Below are 13,555 nucleotides of genomic sequence, written 5' to 3'. Positions count from 1 at the left end.
GAAGGAAGGAAGGAAGGAAGGAAGGAAATGAATGAATGAATGAATGAATGAATGAATTAGGCCTTTAGGCATATTTGTCTCTGATATCTCAAATGCCTGGGCTGGAAGAGGCTCTCGAATCTCATCTTTCATGGCACAGGGGAAGGTCTGGGTCTCCAGGGACATCAGGCTTACTACACTGTGCTCTGCAGGAGGGTACCCTGTTGACGGGAGAGTGTGAATTGAGACCAGGTTCATGTTCTAAATGGACATCTATGTAATTACCTGGAGGAGTTACTGGTGGACCTAGTGAGTCGAACAACACAGCAATCAAATATCTGCATTCCTTGGGATTCAAATTCCATGTGGCCTTTCATACATCGCCTTTCTAGATACATCCCCTTCTAGGTAAAGGGGGTTGCTAGTAAGGCACACAGCAAGGGGACTACTGCTAACAGGGCAGGGGATGCCCGCCAGCCTGGATACTGATAGCAGAATGTATTTGTTCCTTCAGTAATCCCCTTTGAGATTCACTGGGTCCCATTTCAGCTGGAAAAGAAAAACAAGGCTCAGAGAGATGTAGTCCCTTGTCCCAGGAAATAAAACACTTGAGTGTAGAACCAGGAGGGCAATCCAAGCATGTCTGGGGTTGAAATGTTTGCTTTTCCCCTTACAATGTCCCTCCTCTCAAAAGCTGCTTCCAGCTTTAATTTCCTTTGTATCTGTATGTAACATGGCCTTGGTTATTGGGACACTGGGGCGCAGATCAGGGGTGCGGCAGAGGAATACTGCTGCTGTCCCAGTCAAACAACTCTGGCAATCATGTGAGAGGAGTTGATGCGTCTTTGATGGAGGGACAGAAGGTCCGGCAGTGGTGACAGTGAAAATGACCAAATGCAGAACTCATCTTCCAAGGAGGTTAATGAGAGGTAATCCTGGAAATCACCATCCAGTGAGGCTGGTGTCAATATTTAGTAAAAGAATTGGATGAATGTGCCCAGAGAAAATCTGTAAGCATCCAGGAGATAATGGAATAGTGAGCGATAAGGAACACTGGAGGTTCAGGCAGAACAAATCATCCCAGACAACTTGATAACTCTTCCGGACAAAATTATAAAATCAGTGGATGCAGGAGATTTAGGAAAGGTGGGGGATCTGAGTTCCAGCAAAATACTGAATAGCCTTGCATGTGATGCCCAACTTGCCAAATCAATTCAAACTGCCTCTGATTCAAGTTGCTTCGTGTGGGTGGGTACAACTGAATCTGGTTGAAGAATAAACCGTCGGTACTGTTCCAAGGGTCTAGGGTCAGAGAATTTCTCACCTCCATCTGTGGCTTGAAAATGGGTGTCAGAAGGGCTTTGGGGATCCTAAGTCAGAAATGCAGACATCTGTAAGGTGTGTGTGTATGTGTGTGTGCATGGAGTGATCCTGGAACATTCTATCCTCTTCTTCATCATCACCTCTCCTCATAATTTTACTTATAAGAAACTGGGTGTCAGGGAGGGGGTGGCTTCCCTCACATGGAAAGTGAAAGCCCCTGGATTCTAACCCAGATATTTCTGATACTAATGGCTGGTGTCCTTTCTTGTATGCCCAGTGGTCTCGAACTTTGGTGTGCATCAGAATCACTGAGGGCAGAAGTGGAGTTGGAGGCGGTGGGGTGGGTGAGAAAGCATTGTTCAAGACATGTCACTGGGTCCCACCCTGGCAGAGTTTCTATCTCGGAACATCTGGTGCAGCCCGAGAATCTGGGTTTATACCGAGTTTTCAGGTGGTTAGTCTGGGAATCACATGTTGAAGACCAATGCTCTACTCCAGCCCTACTCAGATTAATTTGCATAAGACTCACATGAAGATCTTGTTAAAATACAGGTTAGGATTTCGTGACTTTCTGGGGAGTGAGGGATACTGCAGTTCTATTAAGCGCTAGCGGCCTGCACCCATACCCTGCAAAACAAACACCTGTGCCCTGATGTTGGAGGCGAGAAATCCAGAAACACAGCACCACAATTCAAGAATTTACTCTGAAATCTAAAAGTAGAGGAAACAGGTTTTAGGACAAAGAGAAAAAGAAGCCATAGGAAGGATATAATTTGGGAGATCTGAGTTCAATATTTGGCCACATCTTTCTTTTATTATCTTTGTGATTGCAGTAATTCCTTGAGCCTCTTCCGGTGCCTGTGTGATTATTTAAGGGACTACTTCTTTACAAAAGGTCCCCGTGGAAAACACCTGGGGGAGGGGCTTCTCAAAATGACTGTGGAGACACAGTCCTGTGGCAGTGCGCAGTGTTTCTTGTGTGGAAAGCCTAGGTAAAACCATTCCCATGATGCTGATGACCAGCTGTACCTCCAGGTAGAACACTGCGTACTCTTCCTTATCAATGTTGTCCCTGACTCAGCACCCACTTGTAGTGACTTCATTAGCTTCATTAGCTCAGAATTCTAGAGTAACTACATTGTCAAACTTATAAACGGTGTCTATCCCAGTGGCTCAGGAGGCTGAGGCAGGAGGATTGCGAGTTCAAAGCCAGCTTCTGCAAAATCAAAGCTCTATGCAGCTCAGTGAGACCCTGTCTCTAAATAAAATACAAAATAGAGCTGGGGATGTGGCTCAGTGATTGAGTGCTCCTGAGTACAATCCCTGGTACCCCCCCCAAGTCCCCCTAAAACAAACAAACAAACAAAACCCAATATCTACCCTTCTGCATCAAATACTTCACTATTTGTATGCAATTTATTGCCACCTGTCTGAAGTCCCTTAGGAGACCAGAAGGAGCCTAACTCTAAACTACTGATTGAATGAACACAAATGGAAGTAGCAAAGGCTCCTGCCAGCTTCCTCTGAGGCCTATGGGAAGCTCAAGAGAAAGAAACCAAAGGGGAACAATCATGTCTTCTTAAATAGAGTCAGGATTAAGTGGTTAATTACTGTAGTGATTATTACACATTAAAAATGATTACACTTCAAATTTGATATTTAAGGATCTTGTACCAAGTAGAACTACAGAAGTCCACCCAATATAATTTCACAGTCTATCATTCTTTCCCATAATCTGTATGGGTCCTCCCACTATGATCTGCTGTGTCCCCCAAATGAGCTGGAAACAAACTCTAGTGTCACAGTGGGAGGTGGGGCCTTTTGAGAGATGTGTAGGTCATTAGGGCTCTGTCCTCGTGAACGAATTAATGTCGTTACAAAAGGGCTTGTGGGGGCAGTTTGATTTCCCCCTTTCCCCTTATACTGTGTGAGGTCACAGCCTTCTCCTCCTCCAGAAAAGGTACAGTCTCGGAGCAGACAAGTCCTACACCAGATATTGAGTCTTTCATTGCCCTTATCTTGGACTGCCCAGCCTGCAGAACTGTGACAAAAAAGAAAAAAAGAAAAATCTATTCTTTAACCCAGTCTCAAATATTTCACTTTTTTTTTTTTTTTTTTTTTTTTTGTGGTGCTGGGGATTGAACCCAGGGCCTTGTGCTTGTGAGGCAAGCACTCTACCAACTGAGCTACATCCCCAGCCCCTCAAATATTTCATTACAGCATCTCAGGACACCTCTCCTCTCCTTCATCTATTTCTCTTCATTCATTGCTTTACTAATCCAGTCACTGGATCAATTCATTCATGTATTTACTAATATATATTTACCATGCAATCATGATACATAGATATATATTAATCCAATGAGGAGTTAATTCTAATTCTCATCCATATATTCATTCATTCATTCACTAAATAACCACAATGCTCACTGATTCTGTTCCCCAAGCTCATAGCCACTCGGCTTCATTAGTATCATTGGTGACCTTGGTTTAGAGTAGCATTTCTTGGGAGTGATGTGGGAGAAATCGAACTAGAAAGGTATGAGAAGCAATTGGAAAGTGAGAAAGTGGAGACAACACATTTCTGTAAGCAGTTTGTCCTTTCATGGAAGGACACAGAAAGTTTTAACTAAAAGGGGTGTAAGACTGAGTGCCAGACAGGACACCAGAAGACTCGCATGAGCATGGGCAAGCAAGTCTATCTCTGTATTTTTCTTCTGTTTCCCCTCAGTTGTTCTCATTTCTGTGGTCTCCACCATGACTGTGAACCATTGCATTTACTTCCATAAATACTAGGAATTAGCACAGGGTCTGCCAGAAGGTAGTTGATAGATTAATACCTGGGGGATGAACTTCAAGTGCTCTAAAATGAATTCACATATTATTCAGAGTTGTATTTTGCAGAAAGGAGGCAGTAGGTCAGCTGAGTGGAGCTTCCTACTAAGAAGTTCATGAATACAAGTGAACTGAAAGTCATTCCTCCCCTCCACTGGATTCTGAAGGTTGGTGGTACAGATAGAGTGACTACGATAACCCGAATAATACACTGAATCAATGTTAATAAGGTATGGATTCAAACTCAGGTGAAAACTGAATTCAAGTATAAGGGTAGGATCAAAGTTGAGGACAGGAGTAGGCAGGGACTGTCTTAGAGTAAATGGGAAGTGAGCCATGGCAAACTCAGACCCCAGGGGCAATGTTACATGTCTATAACCTTTAGATGTTTGCAAAATTTTCCAGCAATTTTCATTGGTCCAGGAGTCCCACCAGAGAGAGCAATCTTACAGGTGTGGAGAAAATGAAGGTTTTAAGCTTCAGTGGGGTGAGTTTTATTAGAACTGTTATTAGTTGGTTGTGCAAAAAGCTCATTTAAAAACTCACTGGGGCTCTCAAAAGTGTTGGGCATTTTTTATAATTACATTCCTTCCGAATTTTTGGTGTGTTTCTTGATGTAGTCTAAGCATTAGATCTATGAAAGCTGTTTAAAGGGGCTGGTTTTCAGTTCACTTGTCCTGAGTCCAGGGTCAGATACCTGCAGTCCATGTCCTGCATATTGTTGAAAAAAAAAATTGTACCTTGCAGGTGGTGAATTGTAGCAGATGCTTTGACCTGTATCATTTTGTATCACAACAACCAGAGGAACCAGAGGATCAGAAACCTCAAGTAGCCTTCATAAGGTTACACAACTAGTTGGTGGTAGTATCAGCATCCAAACGCCAGTTGATCTAACTCCAAGGTTTATACTCTTTTTAGGGACCCCTGCTGGCCCCAACAATGGGTCTCTTTGTAAGAGAAGGGATTTCTCCCTACCAACTGCAAACCTATGATTTGGAGAGAGGAGGACAGGAGGGACCAGGAGAGAAAGGGAGAGGAGAGAGAATCATTCCACACCAGTTTTAGACTCAAAGATCACTACCCGGCTGTCAGCTAAAGCCCACAATCACTGTGGAGTTTTATTAAGGAGCAGGAGTCGTAGAAGAGTGAAGTGACAGATTTAAAATTAACTTGCCAAACTCCCCATCAATATTATGACAGTCCCCAAGTATCAGTTCAGCGACCCAGTGCACCAACTTGACAATATTAACATAACTTTGTTGGAACAAAAGCCTCCCCTCTGTCTTTTCAAGAGAAGCTAATTTTGGGGAGATAGGCATTCTCCTGCCTTTTTTTGGCACCTCTGTGACAGGTCCCTTTGGACCAATCCTAGAGAGCATGTTTCTTAAACCTCCATTATCCTTCCACCTCCCCGGGGATTCCCTCCCACAGGGGATGCTTCAGTCAGTCAGAGAGGTGCTTCTCTTTAGGGATCTACCGAGTGAAGAGAGACCAGGAAAGAGACTCTACATACTTGTCCCTTTCTGAACAGTGACTTGAGTTCCCTTTCACCTTTCTATTTACAATGAAGATCCATGGGGGCCAACCCAAACAAATCAGCATTTGGAAAAATGTGTTTTCTGTACCAACTCTTATTAGCTCACTAGTCTGTGCCCCTCCTTCCCTTCCTCCAACAACCACTTACTCACCCTTCAACTCTCAGTTTAGACATTGAGGAGCACCTGCCTGTAGTCTTAAAGCCCATGCAGATTTGCTCCCATGCCTCTGATTTTCACATGTCACACTGTGTGGGTAACTTTACTAAATGTTGCTGAATAAGCATCTTTCTTTTGTTAGATTAGGAGCTCAGTATGTAGAGTAACTATATAATCTGTCATCTAATCCAGACAACTTTTGTCTGGGATAACAGTAAACTGGAGAGAACTCTAGGACAAGGGTCATAAGAACTATCTTAGTTTAACTGGGATATATGATGATCCTATAAATAGGAGCACACACTGCAACTGTCAAGTCCTCCTTTGTTTCTCTATCACCCCTATCACGTTAGCATTTATTCAGTGCAGAATTTTGAATGAATGGATGAATGGATGGATGGATGGATGGATGAATGAAATGGTTTCTTCTCTTATAACAAATCCCGTAAGCAAACTCAGAAATTTCTTGGCCAGCCAGCCTGCCTGCCCACCCTTCCCCGCTTCCTCCCTCCCTCTCTCCTTTCTTTCCTTCCTTTGTTCCTTTCTTCTCTCCTTCCTCTTTCCCTCTTGTCTTTCCTTCTTTTCTGTCTTCTAACTTGTTAATTAATTTCTACGCAAGCTCTGTTTATTTATCCATTTGTTTGTTTTTGTGGTGCTGGAGAATCAAATCCAGGGACTGGGTAAGCACTATACCACGATGCTACACCACATATATCTGTCACTGTACCTGCTATGCAAGTCCTCTACCACTGAGAAACATCCCCAGCCCAAGTCCTGTTTACTATTTTCACTGCATATAAATGAACATGCTTTCTGTGTTGAGCGTAAGAAGAAATCACCATTTATGGTGATTTATGATTTATTTTGATTTATGATTTACGATCATGAGTCAGTTGATTTAAACACCATATATTATTTAGCCAGCTGTCGAGTGAGGCAGTTACAAAGGAGGACAATGAAGCACAGAGAGGTCAGGTGATGTGACTAAGGTCATATGATTAATAGTATCAGAGTTCAAATTCAATTCCAGGTCTACCCGAGTCCAAAGCCATGGACTTATCATTGAGTTGAGCTACCACCTCAACTCTGGAGTGGAGAACCAAAATGTAAAGTTGTTCAGGGCACAACAAGCTAGGACGGACGGTGGTTCCCAGTCTGAGGATGAGCATAGAGGCTTCTCTGACCCAAAATATCTCACTCCCTTTATCTAATGCAAAACAGCAACAACAATAACAAATCAATTCTAAGAAGAATATTTAGAATTTCAGATGATTTGACATGAAGGTGATATAAAATCAGTATTTTGTTTAAAATATTTATATAAAAATATCAACTTCTGACGTACAATGTCCCTTTGTTGAGAACTTAGTCGCATAGATGGCTTGCTAGATCTTGGGAATTTGTGGTGAGGAGGGTACAAATGGCTCCAGGTGTCAGTTCAGTGGGAGATAGACATTAAGAAATCACACTAGCATTAATTTATGTTTTCACAGGTACTCAAGATAAAAAATAGTATGAGAACTAAACATAGTATTGGTTTTTATCTTCATTTATCTTGAGGGGATAAATGATCAAGACCACACTACGGAACTGTAGTTTGAACCCCCATATACCTGACCCCAAAGCCTATGTTGCTCTTCCTTCCAAATCCCTTATCAAGGCTTCTTAAGCTCCTTCAAACTCGATGTCTTTATATGCAGAATGGACATAACATTACCTCTTCTCCATAAACCCATCATGAAAATTAAAAAAGATACAGCAAGTAAACACTTTGCAGAGTGTTGAGCCCATAGCTATCTGCTTAATAAATAGCAATTATTACCAGTACTACCATCATTAATATTACTATGCAGTACTGAATTGTTTACTAGGATAATTTGGTGGTCTGTTACACATACTGTGTTATCAGTTAACTTTAACATAGGTATGTTTTATTAATATTTTTCTTTTCTTTACTGTCCTCACCCATGAACCCTCTCAGCCTAACACACTGATACAAATGGAACAGAAAATGTCACCAACCAAGTGACGAAAATGGGAGGAATGGATACCTGAGGATAGGTTTGGAGCTGCATTGCCTAGGTTCTAATCTTGGCTCTACCAGTTCTAAAACAAATGACAATGAGAAAAGTATTTAACCTCTCATAACTTCAATGTTATCATCTTTTAGAAATAACTGTGTGCATGGGAGGGTAAGTAGGGCCTTTGACCAAGCCGTAGGTTGAAAGGACTAAAGGGGTTTAGACAGATGAAGCTGCTCCCTGGGTTACCCTCTAATGTCACCAGGAGCTCACCCTCAGTCTCCTTGACTAGTTAGTGGCTCTTCATCTCTCTGACTCTAAGCATAAGACTGAGGCTCAGGCCCTCCTCTCCTCTTCACTCCCTAGTGAGTTCATCTCCTCTCTCCTTTATATCACCTGCATGTCAAATCATCTGAAATTTGCATTTCAAGTCATGGCTATCTTCTGAACTGCTATATCCTACTGGCTTCCTGAAAACTCCATGAGGATATATATTAGACATGAACAGATGATATTATTAAAGCAGGATGATGAGAACTGGGGCTTCACTGCATTATTATCTGCTTTTGTAAATGAATGAAAATCTCCACAATCAAGTTCATTTTTTAACATGTTCAAAAGCAAATTTTCATTTCTACTCCCCTTTGTTGTGCCTATTCTTCCTGAAGTCTTTCCTGACCCCATCAATTTCACACCAACCTGTCCAATGACTCCAGTCAAACTTGGGGAGCCAACCTTGCCTTCCTGCTTCCTCCCCATCATCAGTCAACTTGCCCCACCTTCAGAATACACCCAGAATCTGCCCACCCATCAGCCAGGCAACTCCTTCCAGCATGCTACTCCTGGGGTCATGGCCAAAGCTGGGGGCTGCTTCAGCTCAGTTCCCTGAGGCCTATTCGTCACACCCAGCCTTAATACTTAAGACATAAGTCAGACCACAATCCCCTTTGATCCAAACAATGCATTGGTTTCTCTCTATTCTCGCTCAGAGAAAAATTCATAAATGATACAAATGGTGCAGAAAGTGTCGTTCAAAACTGATGTAGATGGGGGAAGGAATGAACAGTTGAGGATAGGTTTGGAGCTGGACTGCCCAGGTTCTAATCTTGGTTCTACCATTTTTTAAAAAAAATTTTACAGACTGCATTTTGATTCACTACACAAATGAGGTACAATTTTCTTTTGTACGGTTGCCTACGATGTAGATTCACACCATTTGTGTAATCATACATGTATGCAGGGTGATGACGTGTGCCTCATCCCACCATCTTTCATACCCCTGCCCCCTCCCCACTCTCATTTCCTTCTACGTTATCCAAAGTTCCTTCATTCTGGTTCTACCATCATAAGACAAATTACACTGAGGAAAATATTTGACCTCTTAGCACTTCAATGTCATTATCTGGTAGAAATAATTGTTTGTGCATGGAAGGGTTAATAGTGCCTTTGACCAAGCTGTAGGTTGTAAAGATGACTGGGTTTAGACTGGCGAAGCCACTCCACTACTGCATTTATGTGACTCGCAGGACCCTATGCAAATTGCCCACATTCTCCACCTCGATACCCACTGCCTCTTCATCTATAACCTTTTCTCCTCTATGCCCCCTCTTTTAATACGTTCTATCCACTCGGGTTCTTTTTGTTCATGGAACATGCCCAGAATCTTTGTACTTGCTGTGCCCTCTGCCTGGAAGCTGTTCCCCAGATACCTGCATGACTCACTGCCTCACTTGTTACGATCTTTGCAGGAATGTCACCTTATCAAAGGAGCCTTCCGTGTTCAGCCTGTATAAGACAGAGTCCCCTGCACAGCACACTCCAGTCACCTAACTTAATCTTATCCTCTCCCTAGGTTTCAGTCACCTGACAGAATATACACTTACTCATTGATTATCCCCACACTAGAGTATAACTCTTGGAGACAGGGTTTTTACATATTGTATTCCAAGTTTTCTAAAACAGTGAGTAGCATATAACAGATACTCAAAAATTGTGATTGAAGACACACTAGCACCAGGTGCAGGGTAAGTACTGAGTGGGTGTTTTTGCTAAACGTTACTCTTTTTATTACCACTGCTATTTTTATTGGGACTAGGTTCCTAACAATTCTCATCTCAGTTGTCTCACAGTGCTATGTAATGACCTTTATTTTCTGTATGTGGAGACAAAACTGAGAAAGGTAAAATCACCCCTGTGATCTCAGCAGCCCAAGAATTGGAGTCACTTGCCAAAAAGGCACAGGGCTTCTGCCTCCTAGGAAACCCTCTTACTCCACAGCAGCATGGTGTTCACCAATGGGATTCTGCACTCCTATATCTGAATGATGTCTGTAAACTTATTGTTTGTGGAAAGAGCTATCACCAAGTGGGGGAAAAAGGAAGAAACAATTTATTTTAGGTACCTTTTGTGAAAAAGAGGAGAGAAAAAGTGAATCCCATTTGCTTGTATTTCCATAAAGAAACAATGGCAAGATGCCCAAGAAACTAATAAAAGTGGGGATGGGCAGAGAGGGACATAGAGAAACAGAGAAAGGAGTAGCATCCTTCACTGAATGTCTTTTGAATTGTTTTATTGTGAATTTAATGCCTGTAAAAAAATATCACTTAAAAACAAGCCTACCAAACTGTCACAGGCAAGAAGAGCCCATGGAGACTGACTGCTGAATGTAAGGTAGTGACCAGGGTGGTCCCAACACCTGCCTCAGCTTGACTACAGTCCAGACGGCCTTCTTCCAGATGCTGGGCCCCTGAACTCCCTTTTCTTAGAGCATTTACTTTAGAAAATTGTAATTGTAAATTTTTTCTCTGTCCCTTTAACATGTAAACCTTTTAAAAAGCTTCTGGCCAGTTTTACAACCCAGGACTGACTATCTTAAGGACATGGGAGCAATCTTGAAATGTAATCATCCAGGCTCTGTGGAGGGTGGGACCTACAGTCCACAGGTACCAGTTAGGAGGCACCGCTGGCCTAATAGAGAAATACGCATGTGGGGACAGAGTGACGGCCTGTGCCGGGCTGTCGCATCCACTGCCCAGCCTCCACTGGTCCTGCAGGGCTTTCCTGTGTGTTCGCCTCAGCGCTTGAAGGCCCCTGCCCTTTGTTCCAGCAGAACTGAGTTCAGACCTGTTGCCCGATTGCAAAGTCTTAGACAAGACTTTTTACCTGTTTAACCTGTTCTGGTGTCATCTTTGCATTCACAGTTGCATGCTGGTTCAGAAAAGGGGCGTTAGCTGAAAAGTAAGAAAATCTGACTCGAGTATGGATTTTAGTTAACGATATTGAATGAAAATTTGTTCATTAACAGGAATAAATATCCATATTGATATACTAGGGAAAACTGGGTGCAGAGTATGTGGGAAATCAAACTGCACTAAATTTGTGATTTATCTATAAATTGGGGGCTGTTTAAAATAAATAAAGTTATTTTTTTTTAAAATAATCCTATTTAGGGCTGGAGTTGTGGCTCAGTGGTAGAGCACTTGCCTGGCATGTGTGAGACCCTGGATTGGATCCTCAGCACCACATATAAATAAATAAATAAAACAAAAAAATTCTATTGATAACTAAAAAATATTTTTTAAAAAATAATCCTATCTAAACCTGGAGGACATGAAGCTATATGGAATAAGCCAGACATAGAAAGATGGATATTCATGATCTCATACATGGACTGTAAAAAGTCCAATTTCTAATGGACAGTAGAATGCTAGTTACCAGAAGTAGGGGTTAGGGTTGGGGGTTGGGCAATGAGGAGATGTTGGTCAAGGGCACAAGGTCTCAGAAAGGAAGAAATGCAAAGATCGGTGACCATAGTTAATCATAATGTATTCTATTGCATATTTCAAAATTGCTTCTAACAAGGATCTTTTTTTAAGAAATGTTCTCAACAAAGTAAAATGAAGGTAAGGGAATGGATAAGTTAATTAGCCTGACTGAACCATTCTACATGTATGTGTGTATATATATATATATATATTCACATGGTATCTCATGAATACACACAATTATTTGTTATTACAGTAAAATCGGGCACACGTGCACACACACACACACACACACACACACACACTCCTATCTGGGTGGGCTATGGCAAAGGCATTCATTGTGATGCAGGGGCCATCTGAGTGTCAGAAAGGCCCAGGTAAGTAGCACTCTGGCACGAGCTCTGTGACTACAGGCAAGCCTTCAGACCTCATTTGAGTCTGAGTTTTCTCATCTGTAAAACAACACTTGTCTTACATCATGCATTCTTAGGAGTGGTGGAAATTGTTCCTTGTTGGGTAAAACCATCTAAGAGATTACCAAGGCTTATGGTCCTGAAAAGCTTAGCCTGCCCAACACAATTGTACCCTATGGTGCTTCACTTCTCTCATTAGGGAGAATTCAACCTGAATTTAACTTTTCTCTACAGGGTTGAGGTGATATCCAAGCACAAAGTTAAACAAGGACTAAGATGATACCAACAAGTAACATATTTTTCCCCCTTCATTCCAGTGGTAGACGCTTGAGTTTTGTTCAGCTCGATCCCCAGAACCTGGCAAAGAATAAACATTTGATGAATATTTATGGTTGGATCACAAGCCTGAGGAAGAAATTAATTGCAACTTAGTTGCATTTTAAGCTATGTTTCCACCTCCTTTGTAAACACAGATGTAAAGTGAGTGAATGGCCTCCGGGCTTGTATGTTCCTAGTGCCTGGACTTCAAGGACTACTAAAAAATTGGGAATTAAAAGAAACTTAAGGGGTATTCTCTGAAGTAACTTTGGTTCTCTGAACTAGGGCATAACAAGGAAGGCAGACTCCTTCCTTGAACTTCCTTTGTCCTACTCTAGAAAGTATCTGAAAGACACTGAAGAAGATTCAAGGTCACAGGAACCACTTGGGAGAAGGGAAAGGTGGCTGGATGGCTCAATGTCACAAGGCATGCACTGAATTAACCAGCCCTGGGCTACCCAAAAGCCTACAGCCCTGGCTTCTGGCTTGTGCCTGCTAATTAACTGCCCACTTAAGTTCCACTGACAGTCTTATGTGACATAAAAATAAATGCTCATTTTGGTCTCTTAAAAGCGACCTTTGAGGTGTTCCACTAGATTATCATTCATAGTAATTATTCAGTGGTAATGTTACATAAAACCCCAGTCACTGCCCTTGGAGTTTTCTGTATTAATTTACATCCAATAAACTGTGATCATATCTTTCATTAGAATTGTCACTAAATACATTTCTATTCAGGGCATATCCCTGAGATGGAAATATTTCCCTAAAAATTAATTTTCTTCATATACATGCATAGGCTTATTAATGTGAGTTTAGAATAGACTTTCATTTCTCTGGAAGGAATTCAAGGAAAGGCGTGCTGGCGAATTTGCATCTCACACAATCTCAAATGTGGCAGAATGCACACTACAACAGGGTATTTCTGAATAAGTTGTACCTCCCAGATCCTTGGGTTTGTGATAAGAAAATGTCACGAACCTTTCCACATGTCTGTGAAAAGCATCTTAACCTGACTTTTCTCATTACCTCTCCTGAAAGGTAGGTACTATTCTGTTCTCTGATGTAATGGTGAGCAAACCAAGGCTCAGGAGTGTTGGACTGTACAGTCTTAAAGCTAGTAACGGTCCTCTTACTTTGGTGCTTATACAGCCCTTCCTGAAAGTGCACCCTCTGTCTTGGTTGACTTAACTCTGCAACACCAAGTC

The 13,555-nt window shown here is 41.9% G+C and overlaps 1 protein-coding gene and 1 non-coding gene across 7 annotated transcripts in view; both read right to left on the bottom strand.

Annotated features, from left to right (window-relative positions):
• The window catches only part of Astn2 (astrotactin 2), an 851,054-nt gene that overhangs the window by 279,033 nt on the left and 558,466 nt on the right, over positions 1 to 13,555 (bottom strand). The gene's annotated exons all lie outside the window — the stretch shown is intronic.
• On the bottom strand, positions 3,426 to 3,499 carry Trnav-cac (transfer RNA valine (anticodon CAC)). Its single transcript has one exon. It is a non-coding gene; the product is annotated as a tRNA-Val (tRNA).

The sequence above is a fragment of the Sciurus carolinensis genome, chromosome 14 (assembly GCF_902686445.1).
Source record: "Sciurus carolinensis chromosome 14, mSciCar1.2, whole genome shotgun sequence".
NCBI classification, from domain to species: Eukaryota; Metazoa; Chordata; class Mammalia; order Rodentia; family Sciuridae; genus Sciurus; species Sciurus carolinensis.
Note: the sequence above shows the minus strand (reverse complement) of the source record. Positions and strands in the feature narration are given on the sequence as shown.